This window comes from Onychomys torridus, chromosome 3 (genome assembly GCF_903995425.1).
Source record: "Onychomys torridus chromosome 3, mOncTor1.1, whole genome shotgun sequence".
NCBI lineage: Eukaryota > Metazoa > Chordata > Mammalia > Rodentia > Cricetidae > Onychomys > Onychomys torridus.
This window is the reverse complement of record NC_050445.1, coordinates 148,748,643-148,765,974: the sequence shown is the minus strand read 5'-3', so window position 1 is coordinate 148,765,974 and position 17,332 is coordinate 148,748,643. Positions and strand designations below refer to the sequence as shown.

The window sequence follows — 17,332 nt, the reverse complement described above, 5'->3', positions numbered from 1 at the left end:
TGGGCCCTAGAAGAGTCCTTGGGACTTTAACAGAAAGAATAAAATGTGGGCTAGGCCTGTAAAGTCAAAACGAGGATGGGAAGGAAGATGTGGAAGGAGAGAGGTGGGAGGGAGGGAGAGGAAGGAAAAAGGAGAGAACGTAATCATAGCTAATAGAGAGCTATTTTGGTTCTAGGTCTCTGGAAATGTACTACGTTGTACACACACACACACACACACACACACACACACACACACACACACATCAGCTTGAGACAGGGCATCACTATGGAGCTCTCACTGGCCTAGAACCTACTATGGAGATCATGCTGGTCTTGAACTTCTAATGATCTTCCACCTCTGTCCTGAATGTACTGGAGTTCCAGGCATGCTCCATTGCTCCTGGCCCAGGAGGAATTTGGAAACAAGTATATAGGGAGTGGGGGTTAGTGGTGGTGTAAAACAGGGGAGTTAGTCATATGAAGTGGCGCTTAAATGAATGCCTCCATACATTGTATGGGTTGGGATCACAGGGGATGTATTCATTGAATACTGAGGAATTTACTATAAATCAACAGCAGACAGATGACAGGCAAGTCTCCAAAGCGCTAGAAATGAGCAACACATGTCTAAATAACTCTAGGTTAAGGAGAAAGTCTCAAAAAGTAAAAGTATAGGCTGGAGGTGACTTATGCCTTATGAACATGAGAACCTGAGTTTAGATTCCCAGCATTCAAGTAAACCTGAGTCCAGCAGTGTGTGTGTGTGTGTGTGTGTGTGTGTGTGTGTGTGTGTGTGTACAGTCCCAGTGCAGCAGTGTGTGTGTGTGTGTGTGTGTGTAGTGATGGTGTGCAGTCCCAGTGCAGCAGTGTGTATGTGTGTGCAGTCCCAGTGCAGCTGTGTGTGTGTGCAGTCCAGGCAGCAGTGTTGTGATCCAGTGGCAGTGTGTGTGTGTGTGTGTGTGTGTGTGTGTGTGTACAGTCCCAGTGCAGCAGTGTGTGTGTGTGTGTGTGTGTGTGTGTGCAGTCCCAGTGCAGCAGTGTGTATGTGTGAGTGTGTTGTTGTGCAGTCCCAGTGCAGCAGTGTGTATGTGAGTGCAGTCCCAGTGCAGCTGTGTGTGTGTGCAGTCCCAGTGCAGCAGTGTGTGTGTGCAGTCCCAGTGCAGCAGTGTGTGTGTGTGTGTGTGTGTGTGTGTGTGCGCGCGCGCGCAGTCCCAGTGCAGCAGTGTGTGTGTGTGTGTGTGTGTGTGTGTGTGTGTGTGCGCGCGTGCAGTCCCAGGGCAGCAGTGTGTGTATGTGTGCAGTTCCAGCACCGAGGAATGGAAAGCACTGGCCAGCCAGCCTAGCTGAGATGAGTTCCAGGGTCAGAGAGAGACCCTGTCGCAAAAAATAATGGGGAGTGATCGAGGAAGATGCCTGATGCTGAGCACCGATCTTCCTACACATGTGCACATCCATGAACACACACTTTCCTCTACAAACAGACACCCATGAACATACACTCGCCTTGTATACACATGTACATACACAACATACACACATACACATGAATATACATCCCTTCTACATATTTACATACACTACACACATCAAACACACACATACATATACCACACACACCTATGAACATACACTCCCCTTGTACACACACATACATATGCCACAAACACCCATGAACATACATACATACATTCCTCTTCTATAGACAATTACATACCACACACACACACATACACGAGAATATACATCTCCTTTCTACAGATATACACACACTACACACATCAAGCAGACATACATACCCATGAACATACACTCCCCTTCTACAGACACATACACACATAAACATATATTCCCCTTCTGCCAACACACACACACAAACACTAAAAATATATTAAACCAAATTCAAATGAAAGCAGGATGTACCAAAATTATCCAGATCTGTAGGATATAATTAAAGCTGTGTTAGAAATAATAAAACTGCTATATCAGAAATGCCCTGTGCCTTTGATTTGTTTGCTTCCAGAAATAGTGTGCTAAGGGCTGAAGGAAGAATCCTTGGACTTGAAGAAGGAAATAGAAACTTTCCAAATTGAGAAGCAAGGAGAGAAATGAAAAAACAAAAACAAAAACATTGATCAGATTAGCTAAAACTTTGAGACAACCAGAGAGGCACACCTACATATAATGGAAATATAAGAAAAACAAAGAGTCAAAAGAAGCATTTGGAGTAGAAATAGCTGCGGAATTTCCAAATTGAATGGCAGTCCTCAAAGCATGGGTAGACACCCCTGGTATCCCCGGTAGCATGTATTCCTCAAGCTACCAGAATCCCCCAGACAAAGAGATCTTGGAAGGAGCCCGAGGAGATAGGAGGCAATGTCACTTTTAGAAAGATGGGGTGAGAATTTCATACTTAATGTTTTCAGAGCTCTGAAGAATGGGGTCCTATAGTGTCAGAAAACCAAACCTGAACTGATGCTGTACAGTTAGATATCCAGAAAAAAATCATACCTCAGAAATAAGGACTCTTTCAAGGGGCCAGCAAGTTGTCCTCTGATTTCCACATGTATTCCTTACCTCTGTGTCTATACACATACAAAATAAATAAACTTGAAACTAATCTTTAACAAAACCTCTGACAGAGTACTAAAAGTACAACTAGGAATTCGTCATGAGTGGAGTGTATTGTGGTGATATATTGTGTACCCTAGTAAACTTGCCTGAGGATCAGAGAAGCAGAGCAACCACAGCCAACCTCACCTCACCAGCTCCTCAGCCCATCCTGTTTCCATGAATCCTGAGACTGAAAGCCTCTGATTCCTCACACGAGAGGGTCTCAGCTAAACTGCCTTTTCCTGTCTCCTCACTCTGCCCAGTCATGTAACTTCCTGGGATTAAAGGCATGTGTGCTTCCGAATACTGGGATTTAAAGGCGTGTGCCACCACTGCCTGGCTCTGTTTCCAGTGTGGCCTTGAACTCACAGAGGTCTAGATGGTTCTTTGCCTCTTGAGTGATAGGATTAAGGGTGTGTGCCACCACTGCCTGGCCTCTATGTCTAAGCTAGCAGCTGGCTCTGTCCTCTAATCCTCAGGCAAGCTGTATTAGGGTACTCAATATATCACCACATTGTATCCCATCTTGGAGGAGATGCTGAAGGACATAAGATTTGTGCTTATTTTCTTCCATTTCTGAGCCTTGTCTGTTTTGTTTTCTTAACTGCATGTTTTCAGCACATTTTTTTTATTTACTTGAAATTTACTTCTGAAGCCTGGTATGCCGTACTATATGCTGTACATGGAGCATTTCTGCAAGCACTGTCTCTGTGGCAGAAGTGATTGCCTCACTGGAACCTCAGATGTTAAACATGTTTGCATTCGGAATAAACTCACTGCACTGAACACTGAACGAACCAGTGTTCTTGGGCTTTGTGTGTATGTAAGAAGTTATGTGTTCTCCTGCCTGGTGCTAGGAACAATGCAGACCCTTCAAGTTCAGTGGATCTGTGTAGCACCAAGCAGGGTGTTCCCAAGGATCAGTGTGTTTGTTTGACATCCTCCAAGAGTCTTTCTAGTAGGGAGCCAATCACCTTTCAGTGTGGCAGGACCTGGATTGTTAGAGCGGCACTTCTGTGTGTTCTTCACCTCCGTCTCCTGGGTTGTCAGTAGTTTGACCCAGAGGACACTGTATGAATCACACACACACACACACACACACACACACACACACACACACACACACAGAGAGAGAGAGAGAGAGAGAGAGAGAGAGAGAGAGAGAGAGAGAGAGAGAGAGAGAATGAGAATGAATATGAGAATTCACCCCCTGGTTTCAAAATGGTGCCTGTGAGCTGGCCTCTGTGTCTGTTTCTGAGCTTGTTTCCATGGTGATGACTTATCTGCCTAGTTTATAGCTGGCCTGATTATCCTAGTTTAGGTCACCAGTGTTTTCTTATTACCAGTTGGTCACACTTCAGGCAACAGTTAAATTTCTATCACTAAGGAGCAAGGAGGCAGAGGGCAAAACTGGTGATTCAGGAGAAGTACCTGTAGCAGTGCTTTTAATTTCTTGATTATTTCCTCTTGGTGGAAACCAGCAGGAGCGTCTCTACTTCCCATGGTCCCTAGCCTCTCAGCTGGTAGAGGATGGTAGTCCTCACTGCTCATACAGATTTACAGTCCTTTGTAGAAGCACTATGAGAAGCAAATGAAAGCTGAGGATGACTTGAGACAGGGAACTAGATTGCCCATTCTTTGTTTTAATGAATCAACAGTGAAGTTCTTGCTTTACTGTATTTATATAAGCTGCAATAGTGAGTCAGTTCTTTTAAAGTTCATATCTACAGCTTTAAAACAAATGTTAAAATATAATGTAAGAACGAGAGACGTGAGAAGTAAGACAAGGCCTCCAAGAGGATGAAATGAACTGTTGAGTTTGGGAGATATGTTCATTCCGTATGCCCAAAGTAAGAGGTAACTGGCCAGGACATCGCCCAGGATACAGCTCAGCTGTGGAGACTCCTGGGCCTATCTTAAGACAGATACTAAATGATCCATGAGCCACAGGCAGGATAGGGAACTCCAGTACAGGTGTGGCTGTTGACGGATGACTCAGAGTGAACTGAAGAAGTTAAAAAGATTTGCTGGGTGCGATGGTGATTTAAGGGAACCCTGAAAAACGTCACTGAATTACAGCCATTGTTGCTCTACCATAATAAGTCTGTCAGTAGTAACAGTATTTATGTTAGCCCATTGTGGAAGTGACGCATCTCCTCCTGCTCGTAACTCAAATCCCACAAAGTGGCTTTCCTGTTTGCTGTGCTGCATCATAGACACAATTCACCTTTCACCCTCATTTCTCTATCATTCATGGAATGCAGCGATTATTTCTACATCTAGGGTGACCACATGACTTCATCGATACCCCAGGCAGCATCAGAACATAGGACTAGTCTCAGGGCTCAGAAATCTAGGCTTTTGACAAAACTTGTCTTTTTTTTTGTTTTTGTTTTTGTTTTTTTTTTTAATACTTTTTGTTTTGTGAGACTGGGTCTCATATAAACCAGGTTGGCCTCAAATTCACTATGTAGCCAAAGGTGGCCTTGAACTCTTGACTTTCCTACCTCCACCTCCCATGCACTGGGACTATAGGCGTATGCCACCACAGATGGCTTCTTCATCATTTTTGTAAACCGTCTGGCTGGTGTCGTGACTGTGGAACCCTTACTTGGGATGTCCCCTGGAACTTAGGTTTTTGTCTGAGTGTTTTGAGTCTTTGTTGCCTCATTCAGGGCTCTACTTGTAAGGCTCTCTGCTCTGACAACTACAGGGGCTGACTTTACTGTCCCCACAGAAGAGGAGGGAAAGCCCCCGGTCCCTCCTCTCTTGAGCCCGCCACTGCCAGTTCCCGTCCTTTTCATTGTTCCTCCTGTGTATGTATGCATTTTCTGGAGCACGAGTCCCAGTTTGTCTTCATAATAAAAACCTGGAGCCAGATATCAGGCTATATGCTGAAAGAGCAGAGAAGCAGAGCGGTCAGCCACTTGAGTTCTTACCTCTACCAAATCCTCAGATGAAAGTGACTGAGCTCCTGTCTCCTCCCACCTTATATTCCTCTCTCCACCAAGCCATATCACTTCCTGTCTCCACCTCCCTAGTGCTGGGGTTAAAGGTGTGTGCCACCACTGCCTGACTCTGTTTCTCTCTTAAACTGGATCAATCTTGTGTAGCCCAAGGTGGCCTTGAACTCACAGAGTTCTGTCTGCCTCTGCCTCCTGAGTGCTGGGATTAAAGTGTGTGCCACCACTGCCTGGCCTCTATGGCTGACTTAGTAGCTTAGCTTCACACTCTCATCTTTAGGCAAGCTTTATTAGACCACAAACAAAATATCAACACATTTTTTTCTGCTTAGGTTCTTTGTTCTTCCTATGAAAGACCTTCCCAAGCCTTCTCTCCTCCCCAGTTCTTGAATTTCTACTGGGAAATAGTTAGATACCAACTCCCTACAGTGCCTTCCTAACTTACAAGAGAAGAGATGGTTGGTTCCTGAGGCCAGCTTGATGTTCCACTTTGGTTTCATGACCAATTCTCAATAATCATTGTGCTAAAGCCATTTCTGCTGTCCCTCTCCCTCCTGCTCCTCCTCATCTTCTTTGAGACAGGGTCTCACTAGTAGCCCCTTGGATAATCTCAAATTTCTGGGGATTTTTCTGCCTTGGCCTTCAAGTGCGTTTGTCATTTGTCACAAGCTAATTATCGATTTCTTCACCTTCCTTTATTTGAAGATTTTATCTTTATATTTTATTTGTAGGTATGTGTGTGTGTGTGTGTGTGTGTGTGTGTGTGTGTGTGCCCCGCATGTGTACACAAGCCCTTGGAAGTGAAAGAGAAGCTAGAGTATAGGTGTTTGTGAGCTGCTGGGTGTGGGTGCTGAGCTGAACTTGGATCTTCTGGAAGGGAAGAAGCCCTCTTAACCACTGGGCTATCTCTCTAGCTTTACATCTAAATACAAGTTCATTAGATTGATGCTTCAGTTACTCTACATGCTGTCCAGAGTGCACCTGCTGTTTATATGTGTCAATGTGTCTCCTTCACCTGTGCTTTTGGTTAGCTTAACAGACAGATCCCACATCTTGTTACTAAAGCAGTTATCCCACTAATAGGAAAATCTTAGCAAATGCTTAAGATGCCTATGTAATAAATAGACAATAAATCTACCTTAACTAAGGGAGCTGTGTGTTTCTTCACCCATCTCTTGTCCTTGGAAAGTGGTGAATCGAGTTGTGATGATATCTAATGAGCAAAGTCAGGGCTGCATAGTGCATGAATTGCTATGTGACTAAAGGCCATCACATACCAGCCCTATTTTGCAATCCTTTATAAATCTAAATATATGAGTGTTAAGAATAATTGAAATGTGGGGATGGAGATGCAGCTCAGTGGTGAAAAACTGGCTAACAATGCAATGCCTACACACACACACACACATACACACACACACACACACACACACACACATGTACTCACACACGCATGTATGCAGGCACAAAAAATGAAAAAAAGGGAAGTGCTGTGTATACTCCAAGATGCATGCCCACACATGTACATCTTTTCTTGAGCCCTCTGAGATTTTAAGCAGTACTATGAGGTTCCTGAAAGTCTCCAAAGATGAGCAGAAATTGGCTTAAATAGCCAGCAGAAGAGATCTGCCACCTTATGTTCCTTTACTGGCGTGGGTCTGAGGATAGCACTAGCCTGCTGGAATGGAGAAGAATATTTGCCTCCAAGTAAACAAAGTAAATTTAAAAAGACCGTTTCCTAAGGAAATACTGATTTATGAGTGGTCATCTGTGGATGGGGCATTTTATTTCATTGTTAGGAATCCAAATGACTGAAAGTGAACTGGAGAGGGATTTTTTTTCGTGCATTTATGCTATTTTTAAGCCTTTGGAGAAAAGAACTTAGAAGATTGATAGGTTTTTTAAAAATAAAGCAATCTGCATTCTTTCAGATATTGCACTGTGTATAAACACCTTGCAAAGCAAGTGTTGCCAAAGAAAGTCATGTGGGTGTTACATACATATGTATGTGACCAAAGAAAACCTCCTTAAAAATCAACAGAGTGGCTATTTAATAAGTACTTACACTGTAGCAGTGGGCAACCACATTTTAAAATAGAATTATCCCTATTTGGATCAATGCCTATATTACTATTTAAAGACACAGTAACTTTGACAAAGCTTATTCATTTTCAAGAAAGCGAACTTGTTCTTTCTTACCTAAATTTTAAATCTCTAAATCTTACATTTGACTAATGGTAATATCAATTAAAAACATATTTTGGTGGCATTTCAAAATGACTATAACGTAAGATTGACTATTGACATTAAATTCTCAGGGTTCATAAGCTTGAGGAGTCAGTCAAGATTTTGATGTTAAGTTATAAAACATTTCTGTTAAGTCAACAAAGACTAGAATAATTGAAGACATAAATAAAATACATAATACATAAATAAAAGAAAGCCCTGTTATCTTTTCTATCTATCTATCTACCTACCTACCTCAATCTATGTATTTATGTATCTGTATATATATGTATATATGTGTGTATGTATGTATGTATGTATCTACCTACCTACCTACCTACCTATATCTATCTGTCTATCTATCTATCTACCTATCTATCTATCCATCTTACCCTGTCTTTAAAAGCAATGTGGAAGAAGGATTGAGGACACCTAACATTGACCCATAGACTTTTCAAACATGCACATACATGAACACATATACATATAAACACTCATCATCCAAAAAGGAAGGCTTCCCATAAAGTCTTGGGTCTACAAGCTAACCAAGACTAGTAGTTGAGTGGAGGAGTCACCATTTTCTCTCCTAGAACTTAACTTGAAAGCAACATTTACTATTTTGCTGATCTCAGGTAAGTCTTCCCTATATTAACTTCCAGCCAAAGGGTGTAATTATATCCTGCTGCCAGAACAAATCTTTTGGGGTATCCTCCAGACCAGTGCTGCCACTTTTCAACCCTCCTGCATCCTGCCATCTTCTAGGTGACAGTCCCTTTGTGCCATGGCTCTGCCTCTCTGATCCCCTATTTACTAGTAACACACAAGCTTCAGGGACCATTTGATGTGCAAATCTAATGACAGGCTTTATCTTCAAAGGACGGCTTGAGTTATACTATCCCAGCAACTATTGACACAGCTTTTTCTAGACTGTTACTCTGAAAGCAAGCATTTTACTGTTTATTGCAACAGTTCCTGGTTTAATTTTCCAGGACCATGTACATGGTATTAGCTTGATGAAAAGAGTATATCCACATAATGATATTTTACAGTACTTCAGTTGGTCTGTGGTTTGAAATTAAGCTTGGGCATGTTGCCCGATTCTTTTTTTTTTTTTTTTTTTTTTTTTCTGAGATAATGCCACCAGCACTTACAGGCCCTTTTTGTATTCACTAGCTGGCCTTCTTCTCTTTCTTCCTCCCCCTATTTCCCTCCCAGGGGTACACAGCACGTTACTGAAGCCCAAAGAGGTTAAAGCTCACTCTGTGCAGCTGATGTGATACCTTTCTGACTAGATAGTGTGGAGGTAAAAGTACTCCAGGTTTGATAACCCTGTGTGAGATGCCTTCGCTTCACAGAGTATGGTCAGCACCTCAGCGTACTTAGATTTTCATGAGCTAAAGTAGGAACACCTATCATTGTTTAAAAGGCTTGAAGATTTTGCTGAGAGGATGCATTTAACACGATCATGTTGAACATGTGATTTAACACAGAGCCTTGTGTGGTTCTTCTGATGCACGCTCCCTGAGCCAGCTGCAGGAACAGGACCATCCTCTGCGGCTGGTGAACATAAAAGGAAACGTGACGGACAGGGAAACTGTGATACTGTGTCCCCAAAGCTTGCATTTCCCTCCTCTCAGAAGTCCTTGGTATGCGGCCTGTTTCATCAGAGTCTCTTTAGATAGAAATTCTCGGCTAAAATGGGAGGGTCTGTGAAAAGGGTTATTTGACCATTTCTGGGGTAAATTTATCCATGTTGTCCTCACGTGTTTTCCTCCTTCAGCATTGGGTTTTCTGATTATTTCATTTTTTTTCCCTCAAAAAAATTACAGTTTGTTTGTTGGAAAGAGTAAAATTGCCAATTATTGCATTTTATCACAAAATCTAATGTAGTAGATTTCCTCTTTTTAAATTTGAATTGGGACAATGTTTTAGAGTGTTAGGTCTCAATAAGACTTACCGGCCAGTCTCATATTGCAGGTGAGGCATGGGAGCTGGTAGAGGGCACCCCCATTCCCCAAGGTTGCAGATTGCTGACATAAATGTCATCCTACTGGTGCAGAGGCCTATCCCTTCTCTCCTGTTGTAGTCACGGTACACAGATGGGAGCAAGGCATTGCTTTTCTCCTCCATTTGTACTGTGTGAACGAGGTGTTGGGTTTCTGGTTAAAATTGCCCAATGAGATCCTCCCATCTTGTTGGAGTTTTACTGTGATTCCAAGGTCGAAGGTGCTTTTAAAATTCCAAAAGTAACTTTACACTAATTTCCCTGTGTATAGTCTTAATACTGGCCAATTGAAGGCGAAGTTACCACTGTGTTCACTTACATACTGTCACTTAACTGTTCGGTTCAACTTCCTCAATGTTGTAACTTATCAGAGTCTCATGCTTTCTGTGGAGAAAGATTTAATGATGATTTCACTCTTCTGAATAATGTGTGGATTGCTGAATTACAGTTTTCATCCAGGAGTGTGTGTGTGTGTGTGAGTGTGTGTGTGAGAGTGTGTGTGTGTGTGTGTGTGTGTGTGTGTGTGTATAAAAACATACCATGAACCTTTAATCCAGGTTCTAGGACCAAACACTGGCTCCAAAGCCATTGTGACTTGACTATTCTTTTTATGTGAACATATTGGTTCTTTTTATTTATGTACCATACATGTTTGTCCTTTTTCGTGTCCATATAATATTCCTTGTTAGAGATGATTCTCTCCGGTTGTAAATTGTATTGGATATCCATTTATCTTCAGATAAGTGGCATTTGGCTGACCTACCAAGGTGAATTAGGTAGTTGGTATATCATTGAAAGTTGACAAAAATATCATGAGACTTTCTTCTAGAAACTTCTTTGCTGTGGATATCGCTCTGTGTAAATAAAGTTCTGATTGGCCAGTGGCCAGGCAGGAGGTATAGGCGGGACAAGAGAGAAGAGAATTCGGGGAAGTAGAAGGCTGGGGAGAGACACCACCAGCTGCCGCCATGGAAAGCGACATGTAAAGACACTGGTAAGCCACGAGCCACGTGGCAAAGTATAGACTAACAGAAATGGGTTAATTTAAGATAGAAGAAGTAGATAACAAGAAGCCTGCCACGGCCATACAGTTTGTAAACAACGTAAGTCTCTGTGTGTTTTCTTGGTTGGGTCTGAGTGACTGTGGGCCTGGTGGGTGAGAGAGATTTGTCCTGACTGGGCCAGGCAGAAAAACTCTAACTACAAATGGCGTCCAACGTGTTGGCAAGAGTTTCCACCTAAAACCTGAGAAAAAAGATTCTAAGACGGAGCTAAAAACAGCTTCCTAATTGTCTCTCTCAAGTTAGCGGCAGCCTGCCTCTTTCAGCTACTATGGCGGGTTCCTGGCGTGTGTGTCTGACCTGCAGTGTGGCAGGAATGAGGAGTCTACAAGCAGCACTTTACTCTGCTGCATGGTGGATTTAGCCTTTGGTAGTTTAAAAAAAAAAATAAGTTTCTGGGCTATGCACTGCTTTGATAGAACTGCTTCTGATAGCTGATGGTACACATGGCTCCAGACCCAGAGCTGGTGGTAAACTGTACCACTGCCATGTTGGGAAGCTGAGGTGGGCGGAGTCAGCAGCCACAGCGGCGTTTCAGTCTTACAAAGATGGATATTACACAGAGAATCTGGTTTATGTTGTCTTTGGGATTTTTAACTGAAGAAAAAGATTTGATCGTAAAAGCTGTTGAGTTAAATAAATATGTAAATTTTAAAGGTAACTTGACTTCAAAATTTGGATATAAGGATATGTTGCTTTGGAAAAGAGTCTCTGCTTTTGTTTCCACAGAAAGCCAGAGGCTGTGGATTTGTTCTAGATTAAGATACATCAGGTTTGATCAGCCAAGACCACCTGAAAGGTCTCCAATGACACAGTGGCACAGATGATCCAACATCCAGAATGGTTTCAAGGCAACTGGCTCAGAGGTTTACCCTCATGGACTATTCCATAATCCTAAATTTTTCTTTGTGTCCCCATAAGATACAGCGCCCCCCTCCAGCAGGAAGTAGTAAGAAAAACTACGCCCAAATTCCCAGCTAGCTTTGGAGATGGAATTGGCTCACTCCTTCTCTAAACCCAAGCACATTGTTAAAATAAAAGGTTAAGAGCTTCTTGTGTCCCAAATCAGAAGAGCCCTCTGGTGTGGGACAGAGAAAAACCGCTATTTTATTTAAAACAGGTTGATTATAAATGCAATCTCTTTCTAAAGATAAAAAGGGGGTATGATATAGATATGATAGGATGAAAGGGTAGATTAATGAACTTACTTCTAAAAGAGCAACAACTCATTTAAAATGTTTTACATTGGTATAGATTTTAGTCTATTGATACAAACTTAAAGTTAATTTTGTTATACTGTGTATATATTTTTAATCGTGTTTAAGGTATTATGTTTGTATAGCTCATTTTAAATTGAAATGGATAATTAAAAATAGATTAATAATTAGTCATCTATGATAATCATACTCGTAGCCATGTTAGTTAAGTCTTCTAGATGTACATAGACATATTTCAGATAGATAGGTAATCTTCAAATACTTCAAAGACCTACAGAATATGGCATTTAAAATACTTTTAATATTTAGACTTTCTGGACAGTGAGACATGGCTCCTCCTGGCAGCACCAATTTACTTCAGAGAGGAGGATGGGCATCAAAAACACTTCATATGGAGTTTATCTTCACCTTGACAAAAATAGCCATTTGGGCAAGAAACTGTTCTTGCCTGGACTGCTCGATCAACTGGACATGCAGGACCCATAGAAAGATGACCACTGAACTTTGCTTGACAAAATAGTCCTCAGGCTCCTGCTTCACAGAGGAAACTGACAGACATTCTACAGGACACTGAGAGAAGTGACCGAGAGACACTAGCCCTGTGGGCTGAAGACAAATGCCCCAACATTACAAAGGAACATTAGGTGACTGTTCAGGCTGCCAGCTGTCTCTGTCTACCCTGCAAGACTCCCGAAAGTTGCTTGCATCCTTCTCCCGGTTCTCAGGTAATATTATATCCTTCTGAGGTCTTTGATGTGGTTGAAGACTAGATAGTTATAATTTCCTCAGTTATGATAAAAGATACTTTAGATATAAAACCTTAGACTCATAAATATAAGATAGATAGGATATCTTCTTTAATATTGTAACTGTAATTCTTGCTTGATAATTGTTTTGTTATATGTAATTGTACTATGTAAAAGTTAAAACCCTCCTTAAAAAAAAAGAAAAGGGGAAGTGCTGTGGATATCGCTCTGTGTAAATAAAGTTCTGATTGGCCAGTGGCCAGGCAGGAGGTATAGGCGGGACAAGAGAGAAGAGAATTCGGGGAAGTAGAAGGCTGGGGAGAGACACCACCAGCTGCCGCCATGGAAAGCGACATGTAAAGACACTGGTAAGCCACGAGCCACGTGGCAAAGTATAGACTAACAGAAATGGGTTAATTTAAGATAGAAGAAGTAGATAACAAGAAGCCTGCCACGGCCATACAGTTTGTAAACAACGTAAGTCTCTGTGTGTTTTCTTGGTTGGGTCTGAGTGACTGTGGGCCTGGTGGGTGAGAGAGATTTGTCCTGACTGGGCCAGGCAGAAAAACTCTAACTACACTTCTTTCTTTCTTCCTTTCTTTTTATTTCTTTGGTTTTTTGAGGCAGGGTTTCTCTGTGTAGCTTTGCGCCTTTCCTGGAACTCACTTGGTAGCCCAGGCTGGCCTCGAACTCACAGAGATCCACCTGGCGTGCACCACCACCGCCTGGGTAGAAACTTCTTTTACATTCACTCTCTCTTATTTTATTAGTGCTTTAGTTGCTTACTCCCAACAAAAGGGATTTTAATGTAGGAAGTTTCATTTTTTTTAAACTATACTTTATTCTCTGTGCGATACATGTGTGCATGTGTGTGCGAGCTTGTGTGGCATGGCATGTGAGGGCAGGTCAGAGGGTGTCTTGCAGGGGTTAGTTTTCTCTTTCTATCTTTTAAGTTCTGAGGATTCAAACGAAGGCAATCAGACTTGGCAGCAAGTACTTTTACACAAAGGTTGGTTTTGAGAGGTAGTGTGTGTGGAAGGAGTAGTGACAGATGAGTTAGTAACAAGGAGGAACGCCCAGGAATGGAGAGGGAGGCTGTGCTCATACTCGTGGAGCACGGTAGTGGCGTGGCCCATCCACGTTGGCTCTCCCCACATCGCTTGTTGCTGGCCTCCGGTCACTTTGGAGCTGATGGTCTCAGTTGTCAGGTCGTTCTGTAGCCTGTCTTGTGTGCCTTTATAATATGGTTGCAGAGGAGGAGGTGGGCACGGTTACCAGTACAGGTGTGTATCCAGCTTCCAGTACCTTCCAGGACTGTCTTCAGTAACCAAGCCTGTGCCATTCCAAGTGAGTAATATTGCATATGATGACCACCGGTCAGCAGTCCTGTTTACCAGAAAGGGAAGGGAGTCAACCTACATTAGCCTTCTGAGTACACAGAGGCTTGGTTACTGATGGTCTCTGCCTCTGCATTTTATTAGTGTTCAGGACAATGACAGCTATATATTACTCTCACACACCATTACTAAAACATCACTCACTACTTCCTGCTGACTCAGAGGCTGACAATGTACCAGTGTTTTGTCACTTTAACAGCAGTGGATTGATCATAAGTTATTATTAGAAATCTACCCATTTATAGTTGGAAACATTTTTTTTTTTTTTTTTTTTTTTTTTTTTTAGGAGCTGAGGATCGAACCCAGGGCCACCACCGCCCGGCCTTAAAGATTTTTTTATGTGTATGTTTCTGTGTCTTTGGGTGTGCGCATTTGTATGTAGGGTCCTATGAACACCAGAAGAAGGTGTTGGATGCACGGACCAGGAGGTACGGGCAGCAGCTGCCTGGTGTGGGCCCTCTGTGAGAGCAGCAAACAACCCTAACCACTGAGGCACTTAACTTGCAGTCCCATTTCGTTTTGGCATTTCACAAACGGAAGGGCCTGTGAGACATTTAGAAAACGACAAGTTGGAATTGGGGTAACATCTAGAGCTCCTTCAGATCTTAAGTATGCTGATGCTTAGGGATGTTGAGTTGGGATTTCTTATTCTGTTGGCTATCCAGAGTACATGTTTCATTTCGGAGGCCTTCTGCTTTTAACACTGTTCTCACCAAAGAGACAATGTTAATGCTTTCTGTTATCTTCCACATTGTCTTCAAGACTCTGTTGCTCCTTTCCCTCTGCATTGCAGCCCTGGGTTGAGGATTGTGTTCCGGGACAGACTTTGAAATGGATATGAATGTGTGGGAAGTTTATCCAGAAGGGCCCTTGGGATCAATCCTGTGGAAAGGAAGGAAGGAAATAGTACAGGGCAGAGGGGCAATTGGACTACTGTGTCGTGACAGTCAGATCTGATCCTGTTGGATCTACAGGGCTGCAGTGGTTCTTTGCCATTGTCCTCATTCAGGAGAAGGGACCATGTCTTCATATTCCACATGACAACCCATTTCAATGGCTGACAAGCCATCCCCAGGAAAGGGAAGAGGGCATGATGTTGGGTGAGGCTGCAAACTGTGTGCAGGCCGTGGGCTGTGTGCGGGCAGCATGCAGCTTCTGGGGAATAAGTCCTTTCCTAAATAGGAACCTTAGAGGCTTGTCAGTTTCCACTCCAGTTTTTTCCTTTTGCAAGAATGGTGCGTAAGACTGGTCTTGGCAAACACCCTGACTGTCGGGCTGGAACTCTCATCCAGTGACTGATGCAAGTGGATGCAGAGATCCTCAGCCAGGCCCCAGGTGGAGCTCCGTGTGTCCAGTTGTTGAGAAGGAGGAGGGGACTGTGGGAGCGTGAATTGTTGAGCCCAGGATTGGAAAAAGCACGGGGACAAATAGCCAGACGAATAGAAGCACGTGAATTATGAACCAAAGGCTGTGGAGCCCCCAGCTGGATCAGGCCCTCTGGATAAGTGAGACAATTGAATAGCTTGATCTGTTTGGGAGGCATCCAGGCTGTGGGACCGGGACCTGTCCTTGGTGCATGAGCTGGCTGTTTGGAAACTTGGGCTTACACAGGGACACTTTGCTCAGCCTGGAAAGAGGGGACTGGAGCTGCCTGTACTGAATCCACCAGGTTTAAATGAGTCCCCAGGGGAGTCTTGGCCCTGGAGGAGATGGGAATGGAGGGGAGGGACTGGGGGGAAGGTGGAGGCGGGGGCGGGAGGGAGGAGGACAGGGGAACCCATGGCTGATGTGTAAAATTAAAACACAAATATAATAAATTAAAAAAAGGGAAGAAAAAAAAAAAGACTGGCCTTGGGCTGAACTGTAACCTCTAGGAATTAGACACTGGAGAGCAGAGTGGACAGGACCCCAGAGATGGTAGAAGGAAAAACATGGAATGCTGCAGGTCATCCAGACAGCTCAACTGTGGCTTTGATGGTTGGTTGTTTTAAACATTCTACCTGGAGAAATACAATTTTATATCACACAAACCTGATAAAACCTGGTGCTTTATGTGCAAAATGTTCTGTTCTTATGCAGACAGATCCTGTTCTGTAAATAAACCCCACTTTTCCAGTTTTCTTTGTACATGACTGTTTTCTGTTCGTTATAGTTTTTTTCTTCCATAGCTTTAGTAGTTTACTCTTTTGTTGAATCTTCATATTAAAAAATCAGGTGAATATTAGTTTGCTGGGCATATCTGTCAGTGCTCAGGCACAGTATATCATTTTCTCTCATTTAAAAATATTTATTTATTTATTTATTTACAAATTTTAAGCATATCTTTAGGGACTTTTGCTTTTTGACTCTGTTTTGGTCTAGGATTTCTACTTATGCATGCATGGTCATTTATGGTGTGTTACTTTGAAATGGTTTTACATTTGCCTTTTTGGAGACAGGCCGGGGATTCATTTGTTACTGGCTCCGTTTCTTAGCGTGGGGAATTTAACTTACTTTGTCGGCACATACAAATGAGGTTTGCACTTTAAAACGCTTGTGCCACAGGTTGGCTGTAGCGTTTCTCTGCCTTCCCCATGTTCTCAGAGACAAGCACCCATGAGGCAGGCATTGCAAAGACAGTGGGGGACTTTATTCTGCCTTCTCACCGTATTTTAACTGTGAACACAGCACCTCAGAATGGCTTGTGTTCTATGGACTGTCTTAATCCCAACTTTACACCCCCACGCATCGGGTCTATTTGTTTACTTACTGCTTTTACTTTCTGTGCATTTTGTGTGTGTATATGGATATCTGTGTACGTGTGTGTGTGTGTGTGTGTGTGTGTGTGTGTGTGTGTGTGTGCGCGCGCGCGCGCCTGCCATAGGTCAACCTTGGGTGTTGTCCCTCACTTACTATTCACCGTGGACTCTCTCACAGGTTTGGACCTGGTTAAATTTGCCAAGGGTGGCCCCTGGGACCCCCAAGGATGCACCTGGTCTTACTTGTCTCATGCTAGAGGTGTATACTGTCATAGTTGGCTTTAAAAGCAAAAAATTAAAGGTTTATTTATTTATTGTTATGTTTATGAGTGTTTTGCCTGCATAAGTGCACATATGTATATGTACCGCATGGTGCCCTCAGAGGCCC

General features: G+C 42.9%; 1 protein-coding gene across 3 annotated transcripts in view; it reads left to right on the top strand.

Annotated features, from left to right (window-relative positions):
- The window catches only part of Eps8 (epidermal growth factor receptor pathway substrate 8), a 172,736-nt gene that overhangs the window by 55,908 nt on the left and 99,496 nt on the right, over positions 1 to 17,332 (top strand). The gene's annotated exons all lie outside the window — the stretch shown is intronic.